Genomic DNA, 12,655 nt, shown 5'->3' on the forward strand with positions numbered 1-12,655 from the left:
GCATTGTTAAGGAAGTCAGATCCTAGGTCAACACGGTGAAGATTTGAGCCACATTTTCTTCTATTAGGCACAGGTTCTCTGTTCTACTACCTAAGTCTTTGATCCACTTTGAGTTGAGTTTCATGCAGGATGAGATAAGGGTTTAATTTCATTTTTTTACATATGGACCTCCAATTTTCCCAGCACCATTTGTTGATTAGGCTATCTTTTCTACAGTGAATGTTTTTTGTGCCTTTGTCTAGTGTGAGATAACTGTATTTATGTGAGTTTGTCTGTGTGTCTTCTATTCTGTACCATTGGTCTACATGTCTGTTTTGTTGCCAATACCATGCCGTTTTTGTTATTGTGGCTCTGTGGTATAGTGTAAGGTCTGGTATTGTGATACCTCCTGCTTCACTCTTCTTGTTAAGGATTGCTTTGGCTATTCTAGGTCTCTTATTTTTCCAAATGAATTTCACGATTGCTGTTTCTAGTTCTATGAAGAATGATAGATTGCTAATCTCCAGGATATATAAAGAACTCAATACCAAACAAACAAACAAACAAACAAAACCAAAAAAACAAAAAACAAATAATCCAATCAATAAATGGGCTAAAGAACTGAACAGGCACTTCACAGAAGAAGCAATACAATTGATCAACAAATATATGAAAAAAATGTTCAACATCTCTAGCATTTAGAGAAAAGCAAATCAAAAGTACTCTAAGGGCTGGGGATGTGGCTCAAATGGTAGCGCGCTCACCTCGCATATGTGAGGCCCTGGGTTCGATCCTCAGCACCACATAAAAAAATAAGTGAAACAGAGGCATGCTGTCCATCTAAAACTAAAAAATAAATATTTTCTTTTTTTTTTAAAAAAACTAAGATTTCATCTCACTCCATTCAAAATGGCAATTATGAAGAATATAAGCAACAATAAATGTTGGCAAGGATGTGGGGAAAAAGGTACACTCATACACTCATACATTTCTGGTGAGACTGCAAATTGGTGCAACCATTATTGGAAGCGGTATGGAGATTCCTCAGAAAACTTGGAATGGAACCACTGTTTGACCCAGCTAGCCCACTCCTTGGTTTATACCCAAAGGACTTAAAATTAGCATACTACAGTGATGCAGCCACATCAATGTTTATAGCAGCTCAACTTATAATACCTAACCTATGGAACCAACCTTGGTGGCCTTCAACAGATGAATGGATAAAATACAGTATATATACACAATGAAGTATTACTTAGACTTAAAGAAGAATGAAAAGATGGCATTTGGGGCTGAGGTTGTGGCTCAGTTGCAGAGCGGCAGCCTCACACATGTGAGGCACTGGGTTTGATCCTCAGCACCACATAAAAATAAATAGACCAAAATAAAGATATTGCATAACTAAAAAAAAAAATTTTTAAAAGATGGCATTTGCTGGTAAATGGATGGAGCTGGAGAATATCATGCTAACCAAATAAGTCAGTCCCCCCAAATCAAAAGCTGAATATTTTCTTTGATATGGGAGTGCTATTCACAATAAGGGGGTGCTAGGGAAGAATAGAATTACTTTGGATTAGATAGAGGGGAGGGAAGGGAGGGAAGGGATTGGGGGAAAAGAAGGATAGTAGAATGAATCTGACATTATTACCCTATGTACATATTTGACAATACAACCGGTGTGATTCTGCACAACCCGAAGAAGAAGAAATTATATTCCATTTGTGTATGATGTGTCAAAATGCATTCTACTGTCATGTATAACATTAGAACAAATAAAAAAAAAAGATAAGAGCAAAGTTCTGTTAAGGCCTCCAAAAGGTCAGATGAGATCCATCCATATTAGGGAAGCCTAATGATTTAAGTATTAAACTATCACAGAAACATCTAGAATGATGTATGACCAAATAGCTAAGTTGACACATACATTCCCTAGAATACACATGCAGAAGCCCTAGTCACTAAAGCCATATAATGCAAACAAATGTTATAAAAATGTTCAAAAGTTCTTTCAAATTTGCAGATAAATCTAATTTGTGACTAGGTTTAGTGGCACACATCCTATAATTCATGCTACTCTGGTTGCTGAGGCAGAATTCCAAATTTGAGGCCAGCCTGAGTAACTTAGTGAGACCCTGTCACAAAATAAAATAAGATATAAGTACTGGGGATGTAGCTCTGATACAGTGCTCACCTAGCATCATATAGGACCTGGATTCAATCCCCAGTACCAAAACAAAGAAAAATCCAGTTTGTAAGTAATAATTTATATTGCAGCTAATTGATTTTGTTAAATTGCAGTCACATTTTTAAAAATATTTCTTAGAAGAATTATATTTATCTTTTATTTATTTATTTTTTAGTTTTAAGTGGACACAATATTTTATTTTGATGTGGTGCTGAGGATTGAACCTAGTGCCTCACGTGTGCTAGGTGAGCACTCTACCACTTGAACCACAACCACAGCCCTTATCTTTTATTTTTTAATCTTAACCCAGGGGTACTTAGCACTGAGCTACATCCACAGCCTTTTCTTTATTTTTAATTTTGAGACAGTGTCTTGCTCAGTTGCTTAGGGACTTGCTAAGTTGCTGATGCAGGGTTTCAACTTGTGATCTTCAGCCTGTCTCAGCCTTCCCAGCTGCTGAGATTACAGGCATGCACCACCATGCCCAACTAGGAATTAATTTTTAAATGAACCTTACTTCTAGAACACACAATATTCTGCTTTACACTGCTTTTTCTAAATAAGGTACAAGTGATTTAAACAGAAAATGAAGCACCAACAAATCAAGGAAGAAGAAACAGAACAGACAAAAACTTGCAAGATAAGTATAAATAACATAATCATGAAGGCTGAATTCCCTAATGCTCAAGTAAACATAAAATTAGATTTTTTTAAAGAGCAAAACTGGAGGACTTACATTTCCTAATTTCAAAAGCTAGTACAGAGCTATCATAATCAATACAATGTAGCTCTGGCATAAAGATAGACACATATATCAATGGAAATGAATCCATGATTTGGTGAACTGGTTTTTGACAATGGTGCCAAACCATCTAATACTATTTTTTGCAATAGTCTTTTTAATAAATGGTGCTGGTAGTCTAGAAATTCATATGAAAAAAAGGAGGAGGAGGAAGAGGAGGATGAGGAGAAGAAGTTGGATCCTTATTTCATGCCAGATGAAAAAAATTAATTTAAGAGGATATTCATAATGGCAGATTAGAGGAAGCCTGTATTTCCAGTTGCTTAGTATCTCAGGATTCAAGCAGAGAGAGTATTGCTTCTCATTGAGGCAGGTTAAAGAGCAAATTCACTGAAATTCAACACTGGACAATTAGAGTCTCTTAGGAAAACACACACACAAACATGTCTCAGAAATATGGGGGTATGGAGCAAAGGAAGCTGTAGCAGCAACACTAGTGCTGGTTAACTGCAAAGGGGAGGGATAACACACGAGTTTTGGCATAGAAAAATCTGTAGGTCAGAAAATCAGCCTGAGAGGCTAGGGATATGGCTCAAGCTCACCTGGCATGCGTGCGGCCTGGGTTAGATCCTCAGCACCACATACGAACAAAGATGTTGTGTCCGCCGAAAACTAAAAAATAAATATTAAAATTCCCTCTCTCTCTCTCTCTCTCTCTAAAAAAAGAAAGAAAGAAAATCAACCTGAATGTAGCCAATCCAGAGGCTGCACGTGAACTGGGGTTTGAAAAGTGCTGTGTAGTTCTCAACTGGCAAGCAAAGAGCCAAGGAGAATCAGTCTTGAGGAGGCCAAGCTGAGCTGCAACAGGATCCCAGGAGATCACAGCAAACATTGCATACTGTCCCAGCAAGCACCCACCTACAGTGCAGCCTAGGGTATAAATAGCACAATGTGAGTAACACAGGCACAGAGAAGATAGTATCCAGGAAGAGTCAAGTCAGAAAAATGCCTCTACTTGCTTTCCCTTTGAGTCTAGTGGCTTACATGACCAACTGAAGGGAGTTGAGAAACTGAATAGGCAGGCTCAAATATAGCTAGGGACTAAGCCAGGGAAGGTGGTATTCATGGGCAGCAGACTGTGTGGATTGTTGGCTCCCCTGCCCCCATGAGTAGAATTCTTGGGAAGCTACTGAAATCCAGACTCCCTGCTGAGATCAGCATTTACCTGACTCTAGGGATGTGTTGGTGTAATCTCACCAGAGCAGATACCACTCAATAAAGCCCCTAAGGCCTGATTAGACCTAAGCCCCAGATGACAGGACTCCCTTCCTAGAAATCTGCAGCAGTCCCACCCTAGGAGTGCATTGATTGGAAAAAACTCCAATCAATAATACTTCCCATTCCATCCTACCTTGCACTGGTGAGAAGGGAAACTGAGAAGTATTCCAACCAGTTTCAGTTTTAAGCCCCTCCAGCTGGCAGCTTGGTAAACAACATAAAAAGAGGAAGGGGTTAAGAGACCCAGCTGTCACACACTTGCATGTGTTCTTTCAGTACATAACCAAAGAAGAAATGGAAAGGACAGTTGGATATATGCAATGGTCATCCATCCTCATATACTGTTTTGACCAGTCTCAGTGAAGATATTTTCTTCATTTTTTATCAAAATATTTTTTCAGTTTTCTTCCCCTATTATGTTCTCTTAATGAACTATTTTTACCATCTTTTAGACTATTTGGTTTATATAACTCCTGCCCCTGCTATTCATATTTTTGCAGTTTTGAGTATTGTGGATGACATAATTGACACCTGCTGTTTAATTCCTGATCTAGTTCATGATTATTTTTTTATTTAAATTTTTTTTTTGCTGTTGGCAATTGCTGAGCATCCCCCCTTCCTATTTTTTGTGGTAATTAGTGTTGTAGATGTCACTCTAGGAACTGGGTATTTATTTTAATACTATATTTGTTTTGCTTTGATAGTTACTATTGTTTGTTCCCCCTTTTCTGTGAGGTGCTGGGAATCTACAGAGATACTACAAGTTCACAGGATAGAGACTGCTGCTGAACTAAACTCAACCAAAAGATAGGGCACCTTGCTCCAAACACAAATTAACCACACTCAAAATTCAGCTATTCTTAGTACAAAGAGGAAGAGAACCAACCCAAAACTAATGAACAGGTTCCAAGAAAGAATGGGTGGGGAAAGCCTTCAGGTTCCACTCATGGACATCTACTCCTACAGCAAATACAGCAAGAAGTAAAACAAAAGCAATAGATATGACACCTATGATGGGTCTCAATTCTAGATCACTGTAGGACACTTGGGTAAGAGAAGGTTATGCTCTAAAGAGGCCCACACATAAGAGTGCAAGAGAAATCCATTCCAACAGATAGACAAACCCAACACAGGAATACAAGAAATGTGAAAAAATAAGGTAACATTATGCCACCTAAAGTTCATAATTCTTCACCAAATGACTTGAAAAATATTGAAGTGGATGAAATATCAGATAAAGAATTTAAATTAATGATCATAAAAATGATCATTGAATTCCAAGGACTACAGAAAAACAGCTGAATTAATTATGGAAGTCAGTGCAAGATATGAATGAAAATTCATTAAGGAGATAGAGATTGAAAAAGAAGCAAACAGAAAGCTCAGAAATGAAAGACACAATAAAATAAAATGTTCAGTTGAAAGTCTCTCCAATGGAGTAGACTATGCAGAATAAAGAATGTCAGAACTGAAAGACAAAGAAGCTATCCTTGAACATTCAGACGATATTAAAGAAAAGGAGTCATGACTGGAATATATAATAACTCTGGGAAAACATTAAGGGACCAAATTTAAGAATCCCTGGAATTGAAGAGGGACGTGAAATGCAGGATAATGGCATGGATAACCTCTTCAGGGACATAATAACAAAATTTTCAAATCTCAAGAATGAGATGTACATTCAGACACAGGAGGCATTCAGAATCCCAAATACACAAGTTCAAAAAAAAAAAAAAAACCAGAATTGGGCTGGGGATGTGGCTCAAGTGGTAGCGCACTCGCCTGGCATGCATGCAGCCCGGGTTCGACCCTCAGCACCACGTACAAACAAAGATGTTGTGTCTGCCGATAACTAAAATAAATAAATAAATAAATATTAATTCTTTGCCTTCTCCATTAAAAAAAAAAAGAACCTCTTCATGACACATATTAATTAAAATGCCTTACATATCCAATAAGTATAGATTTTTAAAAGCCTCCAGAGAAAAACATCAGGCACATTTAAAGGAAAGCCAATCAGAATTACTTCTGATTTCTAAGCTCAAACTCTAAGAATCCACGAGGATTTGGATGATGTGTTCCAAATTCTGAAAGAAAAATAACTCAAGCAAGATTGTTATATCCAGCAAAGTTATCCTTCAGAATAGAAGAAAAAATAAAACTGTTCAAGATAAACAGAAACTAAAAGAATGCATGGCTACTCATCAGCTCTACAGAAAATACTTAAAAAATATTTCACACTGAAGGAAAACAAAACAAACAAAAAAAACCAATCCTAAGCCCTCACCTCATTTGAAGAATAGAACTCCCCACCCCCCATACACATACACACACAAAAGAAATCAATCAAAATGGCATGAATTTAAAAACATCTGTCTATAATAACATTAAATGTAAATGATTTCACCTCTCTAATTAAAAGACAGGCTAGCAGAATGACTTAAAATATAAAAACAAGACCAATTATAAGTTGTTTGCAAGAGATTCACCTTACAGGCAAGGATAGCCATAGGTTGACGATTAAATGTTGGATATTGATATTCCATGCAATTGGAGGCCCCAAACAAGCAGAAGTAGCTACTGTTCTGCCTGACAAAGGAGACTTCAAGCCAGAATTGACCAGAAGAGACAAAGAATATCAAAGGTATACAATCCAACAAGAAGTTATAATTATAGTAAATATTCATGCCCCAAATGTTGGTGTACCTACTTACATACAAGAGACATTACTCAAAACTTCTGGAAGACTCTAGTACAAAAATATGGGGTGACTGCAACATACTTCTCTCACCAATAGATAGATCATCTTAAGACTGGACCTGAAAAACAGTACAAATCAGTGGGATTTATCAGACATCTAGAGAATATTTCATCCAAGCCAAATACACTTTCTTCTCAGCAGCTCATGGAACCTTCTGCAAAATAGATCATATTTTAGGTCACAGAGCAGCTCTTAGCAAATATAAAAGAAATTGATATGATTTCTTGCATCTTGGATAAAATTGAATGAAATTAGAAATCAACACCAAAAACTCCTACAGAAACTATATAAGTACATGGAAATTGAACAATATAATTTTGAATGATGAAAGGGTGATAGAAGAAATAGGTGAAAAACTAAAATTTCTTAGAATAAAACAAGAATCTCCACTGTGGAGATGACTTGTAGTTAAGTTTTTAGCTATAAATGCCCTACATAAGAAAATCAGAAAGATCCCAACAAATAACCTAGTCATGCATCTCAAGGCTCTTGTCAAACAAGAACAAATCAACTCCAAAATGAGGAGAAGGAAGCAAAGAGTTAAGGTCAAACCCCACATCAATAAAATCAAGAAAAACACACAGAGAATCAATGAAACATAGAGTTGGTACTTCAAAAAGATAAACAAGTTTATCAGTTCTTACCCAAACTAAGCAAAAGAAAAAGAAGAACCAATTAAAAGAAAATTAGAGATGAAAAGGAGAAATCACCACAGACACCAATTTATAGAAATCCAGAGGATCATTATGGACTATTTTGAAAACTTATACTCCAATGAATTGGAAATCTTAGAAGAAATGGATGGAATATGAAAAAATTTCTTAAGTGAAATAAGCCAAACTCAAAAAGTGAACATGAGGAAGCTGGAGAGGAAAAAGTAAAAGAAAGGCAGGGGCAGGATTTCATGAAAATTGAAGGAAGATCAAGGAGACGGAGAAGAGGAGGGAGACAGGAAATACTGGGGAATGATATTGACCAAATTGTATTGTTATATTATGTACATGTATGAGTATGTAACAATGAACCCTACCAATATGTACAACTATAATGCACCAATAAACATATGGATAAAAGGAAGAATACTAAAAAAAATTAATTCAAGCTAAGTATAATGGAGCATGACTATAGTCCCAGCTACTCATGAGGCTGACAAAGGGAATTACTTGAGCCCAGGTAAGTGGGCAACATAGTGAAATCCCCATCTCAAAAGGGAAAAGATATTAAAACATATGAAAGAGCTAACTGTGTGACTTTTTTTTTTTCTTGGTGGTCTTGGAAATTGAACTCAGGGTTGCATGCGTAGTAGGCAAGCACTGTACTATTAAGCTATGCTTCCTGCCTAAAACATTTGTTTTTAAGTCTTCTAAAACTTTTATCTGGGCACAAATGTCCCATGCCTATAATCCCAGTGACTTGGGAGGCTGAGGCAGGAGGATCTCAAGTTTGAGGCTAGCCTGGGCAACTTAGCAAGATTCTGTCTCAAAAGTAAAATATTGGGGCTGGGGATGTGGCTCAAGGGGTAGCGTGCTCGCCTGGCATGCGTGCGGCCCGGGTTCGATCCTCAGCACCACATATCAACAAAGATATTGTGTCCGCTGAGAACTAAAAAATAAACATTAAAAACTCTCTCTCTCTCTCTCTCTCTCTCTCTCTCTCTCTCTCTCTCCAAAAGAAAAGTAAAATATTTTAGAAAGGGTTAGGAATGTAACTCAGTGGTAAAGCACCCCTGGGTTCAATCTCTAATTAAAAAATAAAAAGGTTTATAAAAAATCTTAAAAGAAAACAGGGTAAATCTTAATGAGGTTGTATTTGGTGAAGAGTTCTTAGACATGACACTCAAAGTATGAGCAATAAAGGAAAGAATAGATAAACTTGACTAAATCAAATTGTTGAGTTTTGTTCTTTGAAGGATACCATCTGAAAGTGAAGAGCTGGCTGTGGTTGCAGCTCAGTGGTAGAGGGCTTGCCTAGCATGAGTAAGGCACTGGGTTGGATCCTTAGCACCACATAAAAAAATAAACAAAATAAAGGCATGTTGTCTATCCAGAAGTACAAAAACAAAACAAAACAAAACAAAAATAAACCCAAAGTGAAAAGCTTCTGGGGATATAGCTCAGGGATAGGGTGCTCATGCAGCATGTGGAAGGCTCTGAGTGCCATCCCTGGCATGAGGTGTGTTGGGCAGTGAAAAGACTCAAGACTTCCAGGCAAACAAAGGGACTCCTGCTAAGTACGACATTTTTAGAGTTCAAAGATTATCCACCAGAAGGTAAGGCCAAAAGCCAGGTCTCTGTTTGGGCAAGGTTAAATTATTTACTACAGGATCTTTGAAAACATTATGCTAAGTGAAAGAAGTCAGTTACTAAAGACCAGTTGTAAGATTCCCCTTACACAAAATGTCCAGGATAGACAAATTCAAGGACAAAGAAAGTGGATTACCTCCCTGGGGTTCCTAGGATTGGGATGGGAAAGGTGAATAGCTATTAATGACTAGATGTGAGAGTTTTGTTTTAGTTTTGAAAATTTAGAGAGTGGTGATGATTTTGAAACTCTGAATATACTGAAAAACGCTCATCTGTGGACTTTAACAATATGAATCTTACCATATATGAAAAATATCTCAATAAACTATAAAAACAAACGTAAGTAAAACAAAAAAAAATGAAATGAAGAAACAAGTGAGTAAAAAGCATGATAAATTATCCTTTGCTGAATGTGGTGGTGCATGCCTGTAATCCCAGCAGTTTGGGAAGCTGAGACAGGAGGATCGCAAATTCAAAGCCAGCCTCAGTAAAAAAGCGAGGCACTAAACAATTTAGTGAGACCTTATCTGTAAATTAAATATGAAATTGGGCTGGGGATGTGGCTCAGTGGTCAAGTGCCCCTGAGTATCCCACACACCCCCTAAAAACAACAACAAAAATATCCCTTTATTTGCTTTTTTCCCAATTAAAATTGGTTTGTTGCGTTTTTTTTTTAAATGTAGGCTTCATGATTGGCATTGAGTTGTCTGTAAATTAACTTGGAGAGAGAGCTGATATCTTTACAATTATATGTTTTCTCACTCAGTGGAACTGTTTAGGTTTTGCCTTATTAAAATCTTAGTTCATATTTTCCAAAAACGTTTTGAAGTTTGTCTTTACATAGATTATATGCATCTCTCAGGATATGAATTCTTAAGCTTTTCATTTTTTGTTATCATGATTGCAATCTGTTTTATATAATTCCAAATATATCAGTAATTTTTATTAAGCAAGCCAAAAATGTTCTGAAATGTGTCACCTTATTGGCAGTATACATTTTTTTGATGGTAAATTATTATTATTTGTGGAACTGAGGGTTAATCTCTGGGTCTCAGGCATGCTAGGTAAAATGTGCTCTATCACTGAGCTGTACCCCAGCCCTGTAGATGACTTGAAAGTTAGGGTCACCTCATGTTTGGTCAGATGTACTCCTGTATCTTCTTCCTGGGATTAAGCAATTCTTCAGGTTGATGGGTAGGAAAGCAGCTTTGCTTTGAGCTACCTCCTCTGCACACTCTGAGATTTCCTGTTTAAATGCATTGCAAGACCTGCTGACCCCATTTCTTTCCAGATTTAATTATTCCTTTTGAGAGTTGGCTCTAACCTTAAGGGGATGCGAACCACGAAGATCCACTGGGGATGAAGCTTTAGACCCAAGATAACGATTCCTTTTTCTATAGAATAGCCTGGCAGGGGAACAATTTGCCCCTTGCTCTGAGCCCTGTCATTTGTTTTGATCATTTTTCATTCCTATCAAGTGTGCTGTTGGCTCAGGAGGCAGCCATCTGATATCTGAAGTGATTTCTTATATTACTTCCTTCTCTTTCTCTAGAAACAAGATAGATATTCCACTAGAATATGCCCGCTTGCAAACTAAGGAGCTGTAGTACATATGGTATGGATGGCTGTGATTAATAAATAGTGGGACAGTAATATTGGTTATTGGATGACGAGTTCCTCTGTGCTTATGTATCTTAGAATAGCTCTGGGAGTGGATGATTCTTATTATCTGTCCCTCCCCTTTAAAAATACAATTAATTTGTTATTTTTAGTTATACATATAGTAGGATGCATTTTGACATATTCTGCATCCATGGAGTATAACTTCCCATTCTTGTGGTTGTACATGATGTGGAGTTACACTGGGTGTGAATTCACATATGAATATAGGAAAGTTATGTCTGATTCATTCTACTCTCTTTCTCCTATTTCCATCCCCCCTCCCTTCCCTTCACTCCCCTTTGTCAAATCCAAAGTACTTCTATTCTTCCCTACCCCGCCTCCCTTATTGTATATTAGCATCCACATATCAGAGAGAACATTTGGTCTTTAGTTTTTTGGAATTGGCTATTTCACCAAGCCTGATAGTTTCCAGTTCCATCCATCTGTCTCTCCCCTTCTTAAAAGCTGGATATTGAACCCAAAGCCTGTGCATACTAAGCACCTGCCATAGCACTGAGCCACCTTCTTAGTCCCTCCCCATTTTATAGAGGAGGAAATTGAGGCTTAGAGATAATATGTAAGCTTCCCAGATGACAAATAGCAAGTGACTAATCTGAAACTCAGACCACCAAGAACATCATCTTTTTATTCATTTATTGTTTTTTAAAATAAATAAATTAATTAATTTTAATTAGGTACATAGGATGGCAGAATGTGTTTTAATTTGCTGTACACAATTGCAGCACAACTTTTCACTTTTCTGGTTGTACATGATATAGTGTACCTAGGGTAATGATGTCCATCTCATTCCACCATCTTTCCTGCCCCCATGGCCCCTCCCCACTTACTTGGTTTTTTAAAGAATTTTTTGTAGTTGTAATTGGACGGCATGCCTTTATTTTATTTGCTTATTTTTGTGTGTGGTGCTAAAAATAAAACCCAGTGCCTCACACATGCTAGACAAGCGCTCTGCCACTGAGCCCTAGCCCCAGCCCTTATTTGTTGTTTTTAATGGGTGCTTTATAGGTATACATAAGGTGGAATTCACAGTGGTATATTTACACATGCACATAGAGTAATTTTGTCAAATTAATTCCAAGAACATCATCTTAATCAGCATCTCCCAAGTAGATGATTCCATCTTTCTAAGAAATCTGGAGTCAGACAGACCTGAGGTAGAGCCCTGCCTTCATTATTACTTCAGTCTAAAGGCTTAAACAAGTCTGCCTACCTCATTAGGCTGTGGGATAACACCATGTTATGAACGTCAAGTGCCTAAGTGTTTGGCTCAGGGTGAGTACTAAGTAAATGTCAGCTGTTGTTCTTCAAAAATCTGTCAAGTGCTGCCTCTGTACCAGAACCTGTGCTAATTTGGGGAGGGGGATTTCAATGAAATCCTGTGCAGTCAGGTCCTACAGACCAGTGTACTGGTAGCTCTGGGGCTTGTGTGCTGTTTGTTCCTCAGATGCTTTAAAACATTTCAGTTAGCTTCAGACATTTAAAAGTTGGTAGATTTTTATAAAGATACAGAATTCTCTAAGCGATAGATCTGACGACAGTCAGCCTGAATTCCACACATGGAATGCGGTTGGTCATGTGGGAAGGGAAGCATCTCCAAAGCGGAGGTTATTAGTTACCATTCATTGTTGTGGTTGCACCGTTGTCCTCATGACAAAGAAATGATTCATGTACTTACGATTCTGTCAGAAGAGAATCAAGGGAATTGTGTGATTGAAGACTCATAA

This window comes from Ictidomys tridecemlineatus, chromosome 5 (genome assembly GCF_052094955.1).
Source record: "Ictidomys tridecemlineatus isolate mIctTri1 chromosome 5, mIctTri1.hap1, whole genome shotgun sequence".
NCBI classification, from domain to species: domain Eukaryota; kingdom Metazoa; phylum Chordata; class Mammalia; order Rodentia; family Sciuridae; genus Ictidomys; species Ictidomys tridecemlineatus.